Source organism: Periplaneta americana, chromosome 10 (assembly GCF_040183065.1).
Source record: "Periplaneta americana isolate PAMFEO1 chromosome 10, P.americana_PAMFEO1_priV1, whole genome shotgun sequence".
NCBI lineage: Eukaryota > Metazoa > Arthropoda > Insecta > Blattodea > Blattidae > Periplaneta > Periplaneta americana.
The window spans coordinates 66,961,919-66,977,937 of NC_091126.1; the positions used below are offsets into that span (position 1 = coordinate 66,961,919).

Genomic DNA, 16,019 nt, shown 5'->3' on the forward strand with positions numbered 1-16,019 from the left:
AGATTACGCTTTAAGTAAAGTGATAAGTTTTATTATACTCTTTGTAAGAAGTCCTTTCGAAATCACGCGACGTCAACATGTGTGATAACGGTGTAGGTTTATATGTACTTTATTTACGATGTATGTATATTAATATTAACTTAAGGAAATACGGTAGCTCTTCTGCGATGAGTCATCTATGTTGTGAGGAAAGTTTACATCTTGGAGATATCAACCGCTAATTTTGGCATACTTTTTATCATATTTGTTTAGATTATGACAAAGTGACTATTATTCCCTGTTTTAAGCTTATGCAGTCGTACACCATTACAGATGTGAGAAGAAATAAATATGAAACTTCATGGATAAAATATATAAAATATTAGACTTCAAGGCCAAGAAAAACTGCATGTAGCCTATCTTACGGAAGCATTGAAACTCACGGTTTCAACAGCAGTGACACAAGTAACACACAACTGATAAAAACACAAAGGTTAATATTTTCTGTTCGCTAAACTGAACGTTTAAGTGTGAAATAATAATAATAATAATAATAATAATAATAATAATAATAATAATAATAATAATAATAATAATAATAATATTTATCCCCTCATGTGGAGCATAGGTGCTTGAATCAACTGTTACCAGTGCGCTCTATTCTGGGCAGTTAATTTGTCTTCCAGAATGCCAGTTCTCGACTTCTTTCTCAGCTAAGTATTTCGTGGAGGTCCTTTTTCTACTGGTCTGGAAGTTCACCAAACTAGTGCAATCCTCTCCTTTAATATTTGAGAAAAATTCGCTCCGGCGCCGGGGATCGAACCCGGGTCTCTTGGTTCTACGTACCAAGCGCTCTGACCACTGAGCTACGCCGAATTCAATCCACAGCACCGAACCGAACCTTCCTCCTTCAGTGTTTCCCTTTGTTAGGCATTTACGTTGACGTTTTCTTATGTCCAAGTCAACTGCCATTATACACGGGGCGAACTCAACTGAGTGACTATTTGGCCGGGATTCCTCTCTATGCTAATATTGTTTTTTTCTTAATGTGTGCCCTATGTATATTTTCTTTTGTCTGTTCTCATAGCAATGTCCTGATAGTAAATATAATTCCTGATTAGTAATTAAATTTGGCTGGAAGGTTTTATACACCTTTGTTAAACAGAGATTAATAAATATTTCAATTCCACAGAGACACGGTTCACCTAAAGTCCAGGCTTCATTGACGTATAATAAAACTGATTTTATGTCTTACCTTGAATATACTAATTTTTATACATTTCTGGATATACCGTGCATATTTCAAACTATAGTGCATAAGGGATTAACACTGCCATAAGAAATTCATGTATAAAAAATTGAAAGTGGAATTTCATGTGTAATAAATTAATAGACCTTGTAGAAAAGAAGGCTATCTACTGATTATTGCCAAATTATCATTCGTAATCCTTTGAGAACATATTATCAGTTTTAGATTAGATGATTCAAAATAATTATGTAATTGTGTTACTATTATAATTTCAGTTATGTGTTTCATCTTGAATATTTTTTAACATTAGGTTACTTTTTTCACAAAGAAACAAATAACAATTTTAGCCATATTATTAAGTTTACACAATCTGTTCGTATTGTGGGATGAAACTCTTCTACCAGGAAAGAATCCAAAAATAGGTATCTTACCTTCCTCAAAGAATTGTTTCCATATAGGGGCAAATCGCAATTATAGCGAACGTAGAAGCTCCGCCCACGACCCCTTCCACTTTTCCCCTTCTAGCTCACCAGACACTCTACGTGATTGGCGAGTGTTGTGTCGAATGCACATTTCATGTGGATGGGGATAACTTCCCCTACTGGCGTTCGCTATATTGCGATTTATCCCCATATAGTTCAATAAATAAAAAACTTTTCTTCTGTAGTATAATAACCTATGATTTCAAGATTAATGCCATCAAATGAAATTTTAGTTGGCAATACTCGTAATCAGTAGATAGTCCTCTTTTCTACAAGGCCCACTAATTTATTATACATGGCCAGCTACATGAAATTCCATTTTAAATTTTTTATACGGGGAATCCACACCTGTGGAGTAACGGTCAGCGCGTCTGGCCGCGAAACCAGGTGGCCCGGGTTCGAATCCCGGTCGGGGCAAGTTACCTGGTTGAGGTTTTCTCCGGGGTTTTCCCTCAACCCAATACGAGCAAATGCTGGGTAACTTTCGGTGCTGGACTCCGGACTCATTTCACCGGCATTATCACCTTCATCTCATTCAGACGCTAAATAACCTAGATGTTGATACAGCGTAGTAAAAAACTCAATAAAATAAAAAAATTATACGTGGATTTATTATGGTAATGTTAATTCCCTATGTACTAGAGTTTGAAATACAGGATTGTTTCCGATCTCTGATGACGAATTTGAATGACATCGTGTGTGTCAGGAATCACACCACAGCTGAACTGCGGCGAGAGGTGACAGACCAGTAGTGAGTGATTTCATAATCAGAGTGCACGGTGTATCACAGTAGCATACCACTGGTGTCGGCGTGCCGTTCCTCAGAGATCTACACGAGTCTTAAGCCTCGTTCACACTTTTCAAGTAACTTCAATTCAAGTCACTTGAAAAGACGAACTTGAAAAGTGTGAACTATGTTTCAAGTTGACTTGAAATCAATTAACGGCTTGAATTCAAGTTTCAAGCGAAGTTGCATTCCTTTCTACTTTTTACTTGACTTGAAAGGACACTTGAAAAGTGTCAACGTCACTTGATAACTTTAATTCAAGGAGAAAAGAGCGGGAATTTAAATTTACAGCTGTTTTAAGAGCGTTAAATTAACAACTGATTGTTTTTCAGTTCTACTGGGAACGCAGAATATTAGGAAACAGTACTAAGTGAAATAATGACCAAATATTTGAGTTTCTGAAGTTGTATAAAATTCACGAAGGCCTGCGGATTATAGAAACTGTAAAGTTTCATAATAGAAATGCAAAGGAAGCTGCCAAGAAAGGAAAGAGTCCATTGAAGAACTGAACAGCAGAAATTTTAACGTGGACACAGATGAGATAGCTTATGGAAAAGAGTAAAAAACTATTACACTGTAGAAAGAAAAGAAGTGAGGAAGATAAGAGGAATTAAGAAGAGAAGAGCGTTGCTTGAAGGGATGACATTTATCGCCGAAACTGGCATTGTTCAATGTGGTTGATAGATTTTTTTGGGGGAACTGTAACAGCTTCAAGATAATCATTTTCAATTATGGTAAATCAGACTCGCTTATATTTTATTACATTTGCGATAAGAATTATTAAATCTGCTTGAAGATTTCACTTATTCTATTTGTAATAGTCAATGGTCGTGTAATTCTCTTACTAATCTAATTCCTAACCTATACTGAACAACGCGTCTTCCATTTCTTCAATATATTTATCATTTCCCTGGCACAGAGGTTTGCTACTACAGAAATTCCTAATTGCACAACATCCATCGGCGCCATTTTATCCTACTTGAAAACAAAGTAACTTGAATATGTCCGAACTGCGACTTGAATTCAGGTACTTGAAATCACGTGACTTGAATTCAAGTTACTTGAAAAATGTGAACGAGGCTTTAAGGCCACTGTCAGGCAAGCAAGAACCTGCTGGACTGCAATGTCTTGCAGATTTGAGAGAGTCTTAATACAATTCACGTCCACTGCCTTCTACACTTCTTTGGACAAACCACGAGCAACACACAACTTAAGAACGACCGACTGGACATCAGGCAAAAGAAAATTGGTGCCCTATTTTCGAGATTGAGTTAATAAAGGGGAATTTTGGTGTGTTGGTGGATTGACTAGGCACAAACGGGAGAACCCCGAAACAAATCTTCACAACCTGAGTTTTTCCACCAGAAATACAACTCCGCCATCGATGAGAACTCGGATTCGCGATCGTCGTAAACCAACACTCCCAACTGTGCTACCAAGGCGGCTCTTCTACTAGGGTACTCAATATCATGTTACTCTTGAGAATAGGGCATGCGGTTTGTCGTATTTGTTTTGAGCACTTATAAACTAACGAGTGTTAAGTAAAGTGGCTTGTACCGGTCGGTACATTATGAATGCACAATGGAGACACACTCTCCTCATCCCGACCCTGCAAATGATGTTTCAGTTGCGTGTAGATCGCAGAGAAATGAATACGATGAAAGTGCAATGATATAAACTTTTACTTTATTATTATCTAAAATATGAAGGGAATAATTATTATATTATATAATTATTATAATATGAATTATTCATACGTTATCACTATTACACTATCATAAAGAATGAAGGCTTACATTGGTATAGCCAGGTTAATATTAAAAATGTTAGTAAAAATAAAATGATGTCCCTTTATTAGGACTGCTGAGAGTGTGTATTTTCTGAAAAATATCCGAATGAATTTCTTATAGCAACGTTTTTTAGTGCACATAGAGTAAAGGGCTGTCAGACACTTACTACTTTCAAAAGCCGATTGTCAGAAAGACTGCTTTTCATCTCTAGAATACGAGTTTTCTTTAAATATTGTTTTTGTAGAATATTTATTTTTTATACAGTGGAGTCATTTCGTTGTTAACAATTGGGGCTAAAAACTATTAGCCAATCAAAGTCACTTTATATGTTTGTACGTACTGTGCATTACATGATTGGTCTTCTGTGCCCGTCCCTACCTATACGATGTAACCACTGCCGAACGATGAATTCAGTGACTAGTAGAGAGAGAACGTGGTGTAAACAGCAGGGTGAGTACAAACACTGTACATACAGTACTTGTCTCTAAGCTTTGGAGGTACCACGCGGCAGATTCCCTACAAGTTTCAGCTTAATTTTTTGTCTGAGTAAATGGGTCTAGGAATTCTCGTCACTGGAGATGTCATACTTTCTTGTCACTGAATACATTCTGCTCACCGGCGTTCTGGTCACCGATTACATTTTAGTCACCGGCGTTCTCGTCACGGATTAGGTTTAATAATTTATTAATGTTTTATTGGAAAAATGTAATGAGATTTAAATGTCATTTTAAGGTTGTTTCCGTGGTTACGCATGTAAGTACAGGGACATCATTTTATTTTTACTAACATTTATAATATTAACCTGGCTATACCTTTGGATCAACGATTAAGAACCGAAAACACCGTTTGCTACCTCCTTCCACGACTGGAGTTCGATGATACTGGCGTAATATGCAAACAAATCACTTTACTAGGTATAGGGGGGAAGAAAAGTAGTTCATCCATTTACGTAAACTAGGAAATATCGTAATTTTGAGATTGATAATTTTCATTCGGTTTTTGTTTAATCAAAATACAGTACAGTATTAACAATGAGTGTTTTTACTCACGAACTGAGCTTTCCATGCGGACGTATTCATTATCCAGTGAATATTATACTGTCTACAGCACATTAGCGTACAATATAGAGAATGAAATTAAATTGAAAAATAATCATAATATGTATATTTAAACACATATTTGAAAATGGTGGCCGTTCATTTCGATACAGGCTTCAGTTCTAATGTGCATATTATCGCACTATAGGCTATTGCACGTAATTCCAATTACCAGGTTCGTACTTCCTATCAGTAACTCATGTTGAAATAATTCTGTACCTACTCTATAAAAGAGACCTTACGTACTGTAAATTCAATCTTCACTTTTGCCCGATCCGAAAAGATAAAATTACTCAGAAATGCTACCCACTGTCCGTCCAAGTGGTTACGTTGCAGCGTCGTAGAAAGGGAGGAAATCACGTGACAGTTAATTACTTAACGAGACCCTTTTATTTATTTTAAATAATTGTATGGTTATAATATTACGTGTACGTCCAATTCCTAACAGAAATTAATGTTCCCAGAAAAGAGCTAAGACAGCCCAGCCACTAGCATTTACAGAGAGGCGAATAGAAGCAGGTGGGGGAAACCGGGATGCGACGTAGGCAAATGGAAAATGATGCAATATTAAAAGCTCTTTCGTCACTGGAAAACGCGAACATATTTTTGGAACGCACTGTTTACTATGACCGTAAGGTTACTATGACTGTATATGCGGTCTTGGATCTGTGTGGAGGACGGTTGAACTTCATTAGTACAAGGGGTGGGAGTGAAGTACATTCAAAAAGTCAGGTACAATAAAAATTGAAGTAAAAATAAAATGATGTCCCTGTATAATGGGATTTAAATGTCATTTTAAGATTGTTTCCATGGTTACGTATATAAGTATTTGTCAGAAAAAAATTTACGTGTACTGTAAGGTGAGTTCTTACTTATTTTAGTTATCAATTTTTTTTTTTGTATTGATGAAGCATCGAAAAGGGAATTTCGATTCACTTGAAACATTAGGGGCTTTGAGAAACTAATAAATGAAGGGTATATATAGACCTATACCAGGCATAAAGTTCGAGATTCCGGTGTTTGGAGATGCGACGAGCGCAGAAGTGCAAAGCTACAATAACACTAACTCCAGATAAAACATCTGTAATTGAAGGCCCTTCTGAACATCCAAGTCATGGTCCTAACTGATTCACGCCATTGAAACCTTGGAGGCAATTAAAAAAAAGTGCACGAGCAGCAGATGCACCACCTGAAGTCATTATTCAGCATCACGCAAGAAATGTTTCGAGTGAAACAAACATGAACATGCCAAAGGAAGAAACCATGAAGAGAAATGTCCGAAAAATACGAAGACAAAATTGTCACCTGAGCCCCGACATATACGAAGATGAACTGGAAGATATTGATAATCAATGATCCATTGGACACAATTTTGGTGCCAATTTTAAAACAAAAATCATGTAACATTTTATGCAGTGTGGCAATTTTGAAACATTAAACCACGTTGCCTGATATCTACAGTCATAATTAAAAGTGTTCTCCGTGCTACTGTTAGGGTAATCAAGGGTAAATGGGGTCAAAAAGTAACAAATTCTTAATTTTATTGTTAATTTCATAATATATTACACTCATAACATATCATTAGTTACAGCCACATGTAAGTATTACTTCCCCAAAAATGTTTCTTTTTTACTCTAAACCAGCGTTTCTCAAACTTTTTGAAGTGGGGACCACTTTTTAAAGTCAGAATAGTTCCGCGGACCACCTTACTCTTGTTCCCTTCGAAAGCAAATTTATCATTTTCGTAGCATATTTTAATACCAGTATACTTACATTTTAAAATTGAATTAAGGTTCGATACTTTGGTCCCCTGTTATGAATTCGGGTGGTCCCTGGCTGGGTTACAGGCGCGGCGCCAGATGTGCTGGGAAAAGATGTTGAGAAACACCACGTGTACAGTGCTTTAAATCCCTTTTTTGTTGCTGAGAGTAGAGGGGGAAGTCGATAGACGGGTAGGGTAATAATTTCATAAAATGTCAGTACTGGGAGAAAAAGTGAAATTCGATTGTCATGTGTCATTTCCAAACTCTGAGATTTTAAGCTATAGTGAGATACGCAATTCGTTTGAATTTTATTTTTTTCTTCTGTATTTTTTGAAGATCCACAAGGGCAGACCTCGAGGACCACAGGTGGTCCGCGGACCATAGTTTGACAAACGCTGCTCTAAACTAACTGTCTGTACATGAACTGAAATATTTCACTGCAGTGACCCTTTTTACCCTTCTGTATAAGGATAAATGGAGTCAGTGTTTAGGTCAAATCGGGTCACAATTTTTCTCTCTATATACCTGCACGGAACGTTAAAATCAATATTGAATTGATTTAATTTAACACTTTACACCTTCTTCGAAGGATAAATCTCCAATTTTTATATTTCCATTTCATACAATATTCTGGTCACGAGACATAATCATATACTTTGTCTTTTCGGGTTTTACTTCCATTCTTCAAATGTTAAAGAACACGAATTCATATTCACCTATGCGTAACTAAACAAGTCGAAATTTGATTATTGTCCAACTACTGTCTTCCTCCGACGAGTTTAGTGCTGGGACCTGAGGTATTCTTGCCATCGGTGCGGGGGGGTTGCAGGTAGATTCTTTTGTTGCTACAGCCAAGCCGAGCCGAGCGGAGTGGGAAGTATTAATCGTCCAAAAATATGCAGTCTTCAGTTTGTAGTAGTGTGTGAGTATTTCATATACATATTGTTTACCTAGGCCTATATGGTTTTGTTATTAATACATTAAATGTATTGTTGCAATTTTTGCTCAAACATCTTCCTGATATTAACTATGTTAATATTATATGAATTACTCATATTAAATATTTCACCGTTACAAGTCATTTTTAAGGAAACATACTGTGGAAAAGTTTTCGGTTTTATTCTATTCGAATTTTAGAATATGTGTGATTGGTATCGTGAAAAACAGATTCCTATAATGCCATCCGAAAATCATTTGTTGGTGATATCTTAAAATGAAAATCAAGTAGTTTTACTTCTCAAGTGAATTCAGCAGTACAGTATATTTAAATTGATTACTTTACAAATTTAATTCAATTCTACTAGTCATTAAATTTTATAGTATGATTATTCTTTTCATTTATATTGTTGTAGTTGTATTATGATTTTCCTTTTTATTTATTTTATTGTATTTGTATTTCTGGTGGTGTGATGGCCTTCACTTCACCAGAATAAATAAATAAATAAATAAATAAATAAATAAATAAATAAATAAATAAATAAATAAATAAATAAAAATTTCTACAATACTTTCCTTCTCTGAACACATAAGTACAAATTGTTGTATCCCTATCTCGCCAAAAATACGTTAGAAAACTAATAGGCATACTGCTCTCGTAAATTGGGCGAATGTTTTCAGTATGATTGTACTTCCGTCCAGACTGCCGCTGTCACTGTTCCCTCCCACTCCAGTACCGCGATAGACTAGTAGGAACCGCATTCCTCTCACCAGTAAACTCCTCAGAGGATGACAGTAGATCGGGAAAATTGCACACTGTGCGACGTACCGATCCGTACCGGCCCAACTACAGCAATGATAAAAGGTGCAGGTTTTTTAACATGTCTGCGATTTAACACCTAATCCGCATGTCCCTTTAAAAGGAAGGCTAGAGAAAGAGAGATGCCCCGTATCTTGATTACCTGTAGACGTCCTCGTTGATCAGAATACTTGAGTGGATGTCGGGGGTAGTAGCCTACTTTCACATTCAATCGGCGTAAACATGACCAGTATCTCTCATCTATGCACGCCAGAAGAATGCATTCTTTTCACTTTCCTTGGAAAGGGAGAAGGTCTGTGTCGCACACTGGCTCCTGAAGGACTGAACACGAGGTCAGGTGACATTCAGTCTCGAGGTCAAGAATCGAGATAGACAAGCGCCAAGTTCTACGGTGTTCACGTACACGAGATCGTGTGGGGTCAAAATACGGTGAATAAGCCAGGTGCATGACCGACTGGTTCACTCATCCGCAGGTTGCTTATCGGCTTTCCAGTATTTGGGACAACAGAACTGGCTTTCAATCCGGTATTCGTAATTACAAGAATTGAAACAGAAGTTGAATAAAATTAGTTTAATAATTTGTTTCCTTTGTATTTGTCTTTCACACGTATATTGCTTTGAGCTATAGCTCAAGTATCATAACTAGAACTAGGAAGTTGGTACCAAAACTGTTAAGTTGTGTGAGCGTGGACTATACGAGTATCTCTACAGAATGAAAAGTAGTAGCGCATCTCTCAACGTCAGTGAACCCGAACGACAAACATGTACAGCCGGATAGTAACCAGATATGTGCTCCAATCGTCCACAGCTTTAGAACAAGAAAATAGTAAACGAATAATATAAAAGAAACAATAATTTGTAATTATAAACTTCGTAACTCAAAACTAAAATAATTTACTCACACATACAAAAATAACGAAGTATAAAATTATGATTCTAGCCTCATTATAACAAATAGCAATGAACATTTTCATTTTATCAAAACAAATAGGCATACTACTTTTATGTTCAGAAGAAAAAAACAATGTACTCTGAAAAAAAATGTTAAAATGTTGTTTTATTCAACAACGCTCGCAACTGCAGAGGTTATATCAGCGTCGCCGGATGTGCCGGAATTTTGTCCCGCAGGAGTTCTTTTACATGCCAGTAAATCTACTGACATGAGCCTGTCGCATTTAAGCACACTTAAATGCCATCGACCTGGCCCGGGATCGAACCCGCAACCTTGGGCATAGAAGGCCAGCGCTATACCAACTCGCCAACCAGGTCGACTACTCTGAAAATATTCGTTCTACGTCACAAGACGTTACTGGAGCAAATCTGAAATATGATACAATATACAAAATACTATTATCAGATGAACAACTACTTTATGAATCTAATAGTGTATCTCGTATGTGACACTTAATATTAAACCCATAATTGTTTCCAAGATTATTTTTCATTTCTATTGTAATGACAGCTAGGAAGTTCGTACTGTAATTCCGATCTTGAACTTGGACTGTAACGCAACCGAATGCATAGCAACACGAAACGTCAACATTTAGGCCTAAAAAAGAAAATATGGGGGAAAATTAAACGTGTTACACACTCCTGTTTGCATAATTATTTAATAAAAAAGGTAAAGGTATCCCCGTAACATGCCATGAAGGCACTTGGGGGGCATGGAGGTAGAGCCCCATGCTTTCCATGACCTCGGCACTAGAATGAGGTGGTGTGGTCGGCACCACGCTCTGACCGCCTTTTACCCCCGGGAAAGACCCGGTACTCAATTTTATAGGAGGCTGAGTGAACCTCGGGGCCGTTCTGAAAGTTTGGCAACGAGAAAAAATCCTGTCACCACCTGGGATCGAACCCCGGACCTTCCAGTCCGTAGTCAGCTGCTCTACCAACTGAGCTACCCGGCCGCCAATTATTTAATAATAATAATAATAATAATAATAATAATAATAATAATAATAATAATAATGGCTTTATTTAACCTGGCAGAGTTAATGCCGTAGGGCCATCTCTTACTCAACCAGGATTAAAGCTTGCTTACATAGTTGAACATACAAATGAATCGGATTTAAGTAATTACATACAAATACGATTAATCTTAGCATGTAGGTTTTTACGGACGGTGTCTAATTGATATGGATCTTCCGGGCTAAGATGCCGTGGTCTACTGGTATAGATATTCCCAGACGTTTCGTCTACTACTGCGGCAGAAATCTTCAGTGGTGAGGTATCCTAGGTCTAAGTCTTCTGCTAGGGGTACCTGTGGCAACTGTTACAGTAGCTTATGACATCGGGTTTTCCATCTCGTGTACTCTTCCGTACATGCGTCAATCCGCTGACTACTTCTGACCGTTCCGAATCCGTGTCAAAAGTTTGTTGGAGCGCCCGACTGCAGTACATGTTTCCGGTTCAGGACTGGTTCGGATTGTGTTGGAACGATTTTTCTGTACTGCGCATGCTCACGATGGTTACGGACGGTTCCTGACTGTTGGAACCAAAGAGTTTGTAATACTTACTAGAGACACATACCCGTGAGTGGCAGGCAAGAAAAATGTCACAAATTGAATCGGCTAGCATCCGCCATTAAAGGAAGTGTTTGCGGCGCAAAATTCGAAAACAGTACCACAATACATTGATGTAGCCTGGTGATAGACACTGTTTTAACATCTTTTACAAAGGATGAGTCGTGATGAAATAAACATGAATGGCAGAGGAGCGCTATATTTATTAAAGTATTATAATGGTTCATCTTTGGCGATATTCTAAAAAATAAATTAAATCACCCATATACACTCGGGATAAGTATGTGAAATAGTGAATAATGGCAATGTCAGCATTAATTTTCAGTATTACTAGTATTGTTTTAAGGACATAATAATGGATATTTACTGTAATATTTCAAGTGATCTATATTTCAGTCCTTTCATGCAAAGGAAGAGGAAGGTATATGGTGCTTAGAAAATATTTAGTGGTGAAATATGAGATCATAAAAATTCTGGAAACAGATTTAAAATATAATGAGAATAAATTTTATCATAAAACAATCTATTCATTGTGTAGTTGATGACCACCAAGTTAGATGTCAGTACAGACTTTTTAATACAATTAGTAGCGGTAATAGTAGGCCTAGTAGTAGTGGTAATAACAGACCTAGTAGTACCGGTAGTGGTAATAGTAGGCCTAGTATTAGTGGTAATAGTAGGCCTAGTTTTTGTGGTAATGGTAGGCCTAGTAGTAATGGTAATAATAGGCCTAGTAGTAGTGGTAATAGTAGGCCTAGTAGTAGTGGTGGTAATAGTAGGCCTAGTAGTAATGGTAATAGTAGGTGCAGTAGTAGTAGGTCTAGTTTTTGTGGCAATAGTAGTCCTAGTAGTAATGGCAATAGTAGACCTAGTAGTAGTGGTAATAATAGGCCTAGTAGTAGTGGTAATAGTAGGCCTAGTATTAGTGGTAATAGTAGGCCTAGTTTTTGTGGTAATGGTAGGCCTAGTAGTAGTGGTAATAATAGGCCTAGTTTTGGTGGTAATAGTAGACCTAGTAGTAGTGGTAATAATAGGCCTAACTAGGCCATCAGCTATATTTTCACTAATTTCTTTGCATTTAATACAACCAAAAACTAGGAGTACATACTGTACAATACGGAAATTACATTATTAATTCATTTATTGTGAAACAAAACAGTTTTAAACAGATATAGTCTGAGGATTTTCTTATGCATTCTGCTATTATAATCCACTGTAATATGATGGCACCTAACCGTTACAGACATTGTTGAAACCAACCTTGTAAACCTGATTAATTTGTTTCTGGAAAAACTTTATCCAAGAAATATTCCGACATTCTGTAAACACATTCAAAGGAGGAACTGCATTTGGAACATTCTTTCAAATATTAAGATATGCATGCTTTCCTGAGCATCCTACAATAGTAGCTATGTTCGAACAATTATTTGCGGCGCAGTATTTCACCATTTTCTTATTATTTCCCTTCAAGTGTACTTATATTTATTCGTACTCCTCAATAAGCACGAACTGCTCGCACTCCCGGCGAAGCATCAACTCCCTTTAATGGCGGCCGAACAGCGGTTCAATTTTGTACGCGAAACTAGCGCCGTTGGTGTCTCTAGTTATATATTACAAACTCTTTGGTTGGAACGAACCTTGTCTCGCACCGACCTGGGGCTAGCTGTTTGTAACGATCCCCACAGTAGGTTTTTACCTGAAGACGAAGAGAAATCCACTCTTCGAAACGTTGTGTTGTAATTTTGACAATTAGAAATGAAAAAACTCCAAACTGCTCAACTATTGAAACTTATTTTTCCCCATTTGATATTAACCTGTCCACGTTGGGAAACAGAATTAGGATATTTTTGCATAACGTGTGTAGAGCATGAACCACAAATGTGGCGTGTATCAATTTTTGAAAGCTTAGTAAAAGACCTTCGGCTATTTTCCCCCATATAAGCGCATTTATTCCCTCACATGTGTACCTACACTTACTCTGTTAGATAATAAATTATTTAGTAGCATTGTTAGTTCAAAATTTTATATTGAAGGAAACATTGGGATGTTTAATCTTCTTATTTCGATATTTCGTAATATTTTGAAACGTCTGGATTTAATGTTTCTAATTATGCCTATGTCAGGTGAAAAATACAATGTGTGCAGTTCTGCGTTGTGTAACTTTCTCCATTCTCGCGTAACTTTATCCCTCTTAGCCCCAAATATTTTCTTAAGCACCTTATTCTCAAACACTCGATAAGTTTAAATAAAGAGTCAAAAGTATGTTTCAGAGGGCTATTCTTAAAATTGTGGAGGACACTGTAAATAACTAGAAATTAATTAAATGCTGTGGTAACGGTATTGACGGCATGATAACTGTAATGGCATCATGGAATAACATATTCTTCTTGTATGCATTTTTTTCCCTTATTCAATACAAACATTGCCTTTTTGATTCCAACAGATATGTGCTTAATGTTAGCACCGATGCAATGTTCAGATTAATAAACTTTGTAGTTTAAAAATTTCATGATAACCAGTATGATAAAAAATGTTGTGGACAAAGTACGGTTTGCACCAATCATGAATGTGGATAAAATATGGTTTGCACAATCGCTGCTTTTCAACACTCAATTACACACGGATAGAGCACGATTTGTCAAAGAGTTCACAGCATGCAAGAACATATTCAAAACAATGCGAATTGATGTCAAACTCGATTTTATCCAATGGTGGACTTAGTATGGTTTATAACCACGCTCTTCATTTCACCTCAACTTTCTCCTCATTTCATACCACTTAATTCCACAAAACGTAAACCTAGTATACGGACTGACGTAAATGATATCAAAGAGAGATCGCTAGCCAGATACCGTCTCCTGCATGCAATCCTTAAGATCACAAACCGGTGCAAGTGAATGAAACATTTTGCACGATTCGTGGGCATGCAGCGCTGGCACACGGATATAGTCAGTTAAAATCTCAAGGAAGTTAGGAACCTGCATGAGATATCTTTTTGTATTTCCGGGAGGAAAATTACTAATCTGAATTAACTTACTTCACCCTTACCTCATCAAGGGATTGAATGTACAACAGATAGATTGGCCGCAGTATAGAAGGATTTCCTTCTGCCTCTAATTAGATGGAATAAAATGGCAGAATTGTGACAGCTTTAATAAAATTCGGGATGGCCCATAAGTCAGTCGACAGTAACAACTACTCACCTCTTCTTTGACTAGCATAGTATTGCAGTTGGTGTTTGAGGTTATGTTGTTAGTCAGTGTAGCTATTAAGGAGAGAAGATGGTATTTTTTGGTGAAAAATGAGTAAATTTTCAAAAAAAAAAATCTTTAAAATACCCTGTGATATGTGTGCAATGCATAGCATAACATTTTGTGGGTATTTGTGTCCTTATCGGATGTTGAGTCGCCATTTTTATACTTCCTGCGTTATGGATTTTTAGATCACTCGCTCACTTTTATTGATGTTTCCTGTAAATTAAATTTTCAATTTTTTTTTCTTTAAAATACCCTTTGATATGTGTGGAATGCATTGCGTAACATTTTGTGGGTATTTGTGCTCTTATCGGATGTTGAGACGTCATTTTTAAACTTCCTGCGCTATGGATTTTTAAATCACACGCCCGCTTTTATCGGTTTCCAGTAACTTTATTTTTTTTTTTGCTACATTGATATACAAAAATGGATATAATTTCTGAACTATTATAGATACATGCATGAAATTTAGAACACACATTCTTTAGACTATTAGGAAACTTTTCTCTGTAAAGAATTTTGTTAATTGATTTCATTTTAAAAATACGTCCGTTTGTTTGCAAGAAAGGAGATCAGAAAATTATTACATTTCAATTGTTTATTTTACAAACGTAGGGACTAATATCAAAATTCTGTTACAGACAGTTTGTAGAACATGCTTTTGCAAATACATTGCAAAAAATTGTTTAAATCTATCTTTAAAAACGGTTTAGATATATCGGTTTTAGTACAATCCTGCATTGGGTATATATATATTTTTTAAATTTGGGCCCCCAATTTTTTTTTCAAAATATTTTTATTTGGTTGAGTTGCCACAGCTATGAGCTCTCTACATACAAAAAATTAATATTTTACACCAAGTAGGAAAAAAAGTAAAAAAAAATACCATCCTCTCCCCTTAAAAAGTGCTTGTGTTCGTAGAGTTGAATTAATGAACAAGTATAAAATGGTTAGTAGAGGAGAAAAATTCGCTCCGGCGCCGGGGATCGAACCCGGGTCCTTGGTTCTACATAACAAGCGCTCTAACCATTGAGCTGCGCTGAACTTCAATACACCATACCGGATCGAATCCAACTCCTCTAGTGTTTTACCCTTTGTGGCCTGACTCCATGTTCGGCATAAATGTTGACATATAGGCTATATTATTAAGTCAACTGCCATTATACAAGGAGCGCACTCAAATGAGTGACTTGGTGACCGGGATTCCACAGTATTATGCACTGTTAGGCGAAGAATCTAAGTAAAGATTAGTATCTGGTTCTACAGAATTTATCTATTATGGTAACAATGGTTATTAGAGGAGAAAAATTCACTCCGGCGCCGGGGATTGAACTTCGGCA

The 16,019-nt window shown here is 36.7% G+C and overlaps 1 protein-coding gene and 1 non-coding gene across 3 annotated transcripts in view; both read right to left on the reverse strand.

Annotated features, from left to right (window-relative positions):
- Positions 1-16,019, reverse strand: part of LOC138707772 (beta-1,3-galactosyltransferase 5-like) — a 244,115-nt gene that overhangs the window by 126,633 nt on the left and 101,463 nt on the right. The window lies entirely within an intron of this gene.
- TRNAT-CGU (transfer RNA threonine (anticodon CGU)) lies at positions 782-855 on the reverse strand. The gene has a single exon. It is a non-coding gene; the product is annotated as a tRNA-Thr (tRNA).